This window comes from Magnolia sinica, chromosome 6 (genome assembly GCF_029962835.1).
Source record: "Magnolia sinica isolate HGM2019 chromosome 6, MsV1, whole genome shotgun sequence".
Classification (NCBI taxonomy): Eukaryota; Viridiplantae; Streptophyta; class Magnoliopsida; order Magnoliales; family Magnoliaceae; genus Magnolia; species Magnolia sinica.
The window spans coordinates 54150829-54155482 of record NC_080578.1 but is presented as its reverse complement, the minus strand read 5'-3'; positions in this window follow the sequence as shown (position 1 = coordinate 54155482).

Below are 4654 nucleotides of genomic sequence, written 5' to 3'. Positions count from 1 at the left end.
CACACCATTTATCTGTTTTTAGGCCATGGCCCCTGCCACCTTATGCAGGCCCATCATGTATGAGTAATGAGCTTACACTATCCACCTATTTCCTTCATAATTGGAGGGCCAAGACCCCGTTATGATTCCGATTTCGACCCCAAATGGACCACACCTTAGAATAATGGTGTTAAATGTCCACCATTGTAAGATTTCCTAGGACCCATTGTTAAGCCCATTTCCACCCTTACCTAGTGGGCTAACCCAAACCATTGGGCCCCCATTGATGATGATGCTTTCTACCATGACTTGTAGTACTCTGGAGCTTGGAGCCCACCTTGTTATATGCTAGTTCGACTCACCCATGAGGCCCATGCTTTATTTGTACATCGTCGCCCTTGCCGTAGATAGGAGAATATGTGGGACTAGATTTGGTATATCCACTGTTGAAGCCTACGTCGAGTCGTGGGTTAGATCCACCGTCCTTGCAGGGGACCCTGCCTTAGAATATATGATATGCTAGTACCTTAAATAGGTTATTATAGTCTAACATGGACCATTCCATATAGACTTTTATATGTCTAGAGGGGCGTAGTGTTCAGTCCCTACTCTTGTAAGCAACATACTGGCTATGGCCAATCATTGCATACTATATCTGATAATTATGCTAGTATACTTAGTCTAGTAGGACACACTGAGAATATGCTTAGTACAACATTATGATACATGCACATACGCATCATCTGTATGACTTTAATGAGGAGTGTTTGATCATAGCATATGCCGTTGGGCTGAGACATTTATGGGACTCCTTGTGAGACGGAGTGCCCCACATGATCTCACAGAATGTGCAGGACTGATCCATGACTAGATGGTATAACTCATGCATCTCATATTGGTGTTACATGATCACTGTACACCTTAGCGACATTAGGGTCGTGGCCTCCACAGGCACATCATGGATGGCCAGATTAGATACCGAAAATACTTGGTTCTAGTACTGTGGGCACATAAGATATCCTTGGGTGAAAGTCTCAGAACCTTTTTGGTATGAGGAGAAGCTCCAACGTCTAGACCAAGTGGATACATGAGCGTACGAGTGCCGAATACCAATAGGCCATATCTCTCACTGTGTTGTGGTTAGTTGGAAGGTGATGTGGCCTTATCCACCTAACTGAGGGGGTTGTAAGCTAGGCTGAATTTGACCAGCTCACAAATGGGTCCACTATCGATGAGTCGGGTAGGTATTGGCAAACTACTGGTTAGGTGGATAGTGTGGTCTCTTCCACTCACTGAGCTATACAACTAGGGAAGCTGTAAGGGCTATAGTTTATATCCCTGTCTGTTGTCAAATTTGTGGTGCCAAAATCACTGTTATATATAACTTGCATAAGTGAAGCTCTCTCAAGGATCAACATTCATAAACAATCAAAGCTCACAAGACAAGACTCAAGCTGCAAGACTTCAAGAAGAGTACAAGGCAGTTTATAAAGAACTCAAGACCCTTTCAAGATTGAGCTAAATCAAGATTTCAAGATTGATCTACATCAACACTTCAAGGCTTATACTTCAAGGTCACTAGTTCCTAATGTTTTAATGTCCTTACTTCATGGTTGAGGTTTGACTGACCATAGGTTGACCTTAGAAGTAGGACATTTCGGATACATAAATCGAATGTTTATTTTAAATGAGTTTGGTCTGTTCTTCGACTAGTCCTAGGCCTTCTTCGATTAGTCCTAGAGTTGCTTCGACCAGTCTAAGAAATTTCTCGATCAATCGTGAGTTTGTTACAAATTTCGGATAAAATCTATTAGGCTTCGACTGGTCCAGGAATCTGTTCGACTAGTCGAAGGAACAGTGTCGACTGCATCTTCGACCAGTCAAAAATCTTCGACTTAAAATCCATTGATGTTTTTCAGGTTCTTCGACCAGTCGAAGGAGACCTTCGACCAGTCATAGAACGGTCAAAGCTTATCCCGCCGGATTTTTTAAATATCTGTTATTGCTTCGACTAGTCGAAGAGCTCCCTAGACTAGTCGAAGACGCGATCTTCTCACCTATAAATAGTGCACGAATCTCAGAAGAAATCATCGAATTAAGTAATCCATTCAAGCCAATCTTCGTCGAACTTCTGAGAGATAATTCTGTGCTCCATCTAAGCTAAGTGTGCTTATTTAATATTCTCTTTCATTAGCTTTATTTAATTGATTTTGTTTATGCTATTCCGATATAATTTGATAAGAGGAATTGTTATTCCCTTTCTTTGGAATCAAAATCAATTAAGGCAAGCCCTATTTGGTTTAATTTAAAATCTATTAGAATTAGAATCATTATAATTGAGTACTAGACATTGAACTTGGACATTCAATCATTTACTCTGATTTGGTTCTACCGGGCTGCTGCAACGAAGGAGATAATCAGGTATTTTACATTTAATTGTAAATTCCTTTTTGTTTTGGTTTCTTTCAAGATTTGCCAAAAAAATCTTGTTGTATTAGTTATCTGAGGAGAGCCAGGAAAACTCAGAAGTGGAGTTTTTTAATTGTGTAAGCCCACAGACAAAGACACAATTGTAAAGGTTTTGGGTGAACCTGGGAAAACCTATTTTGTTAGTGAACGCTAATATCCCCTATGCGAGGATATTAGGAGTGAAGTAGCATTCTGTGTAGCTGTTGTTTAACAGTTGGTGAACACACAGGCGAACCACTATAATCCCTTGTGTTGTGGTTGAATGATTTATACTTCTGATGTTTAATTATTCTTTTATGGGATGTATGTATGGTGGTGAATGTTGTAATCATTTAATTCAAGCATTGTGAGAATTTTGTAATAGTTTAGAATTTATTTTCTGCTATTCCTTTATCAGCTTGATATTCAATTTCCTTTAAAAGTTGTTCCAACAAGGTTGCCCTGCCATTTTTATGGTGTATGGCTGTCCCTAGAACAATACATTTGTGATTACAATTTATTTCAATTCAGTTTGTATTTATTTCTGTATTCCTCTTCGGTTTGAGATTTGATACAAAGATCTTTCTAGAAATAAGGTTGTCCTACCATAAATTCTGGTTTTTGGTGTAAGGTTGTCCTTAGAACAACATTTGTATCAACCTCTCAAGATCTGAATTTTGAGGTTATTTTACTTTCTTATATTGTGATTTATTTTGGCTATCATATTCTTTTTAATTCCGCTGTTATAAGCTTTATTTGGCATTGTCCTATTCACCCCCCCTCTAGGACATATAGCTAGGCCTTTTCAAGTGGTATCAGAGCTTAATAGCTCTTTTTTAATTCTTGGATTTAATTCCTGAGCTAACGATTTAAGCTATTTAAGATGTCAAATTTTAATAGCCTTTCAGTTACTAGGCCTCCACCCTTTGATAGCTCCAACTATGCCTATTGGAAAGCCAGAATGAGGATCTTCCTCAAATCAATGGATGAAAATGTGTGGCAAGCCACAGTAACTGAATGGAAACCTCCTATCATGGAAGTTACTGGGGTTGATGGTTCAAAATCTATGAAAGTCACACCATATTACCAATGGACCACTCTTCAGAAAAGTGAGAGTAGTGTAAATGCTAAAGCACTAAATGCAATTACTTGCGCACTATCACCGGATGAGTTCAAAAGAATCATTTCCTGTGATACTGCAAAGCAAGCTTGGGATATATTAGAAATGACACACGAGGGTACTACAATTGTCAAAAAATCTAAAGTCCAACTCCTCACAACCAGATTTGAAGAAATTCATATGGAGGAAAATGAAATGTTTATGGACTTTTACACTAGATTGAATGACATTGTAAACTCAATGTGGGGTCTTGGCGATAAAATCCCAGAAAGTAAAGTGTGTGCAAAAATATTATGCTCACTTCCTGAACGGTTCAATTCTAAAGTAACCACGATCCAGGAACTTCATGATACGGATAATATGAGGGTAGAAGAACTAGTTGGTTCTCTACAAACCTACGAGTTAAACTTTAAAGCTCCTAAAGGTAAATCTATCGCACTAAAATCTTTTAAATGTAATTCAGAAGAAAATTCTGATTCAGAAGATGATATGGCTCTTTTAGCTAAGAAATTTTACAAGATTTTCAAAAGCAAGAAAAGGGTTGATTTTCAAAAATCAAATGATAAAAAGAAGTTTAGACCCAAATCTCAAAAATCTTTGAAAGATAGTCAATGTTACAACTGTCAAGAATATGGGCACTTAGCAAATAGATGTCCTAAAAGAGACAAACCTAAGAAGAAGGGTATGTTGGCTACATGGGATGAATCATCTGATTCTGAAGGTTCTTCTGAATCAGAAGATTCTGAAACTGAGTCGGGCAATGAGGTTAAAGCTCTTATAACTCTAGCCAAATTCACATTTTCAAATAATGACTCAACAAGGAAGAAAATCTGAGTAGTGAATGTGAAAATGAAGATGATCTTCAAGACACCTACAATGCCCTATATAAGGAAAGTTGTAAAATTGCTGTCAAACTTAAACTTCAAAAAGAAAAGTTTTCTAAACTTAAAAATTGTTTTGAATCACTTGTCTTAGAAAAATCACAAATTTCAGATTGTTTTGAAAAATTAAAATGCGATTTGGAATTCAAAAACTCACTAATTATTGATTTAAAATCTGAAATTGAGAAACTTAAAACTGAAGTATCTTCTCTTCTGAGTCTAAAGG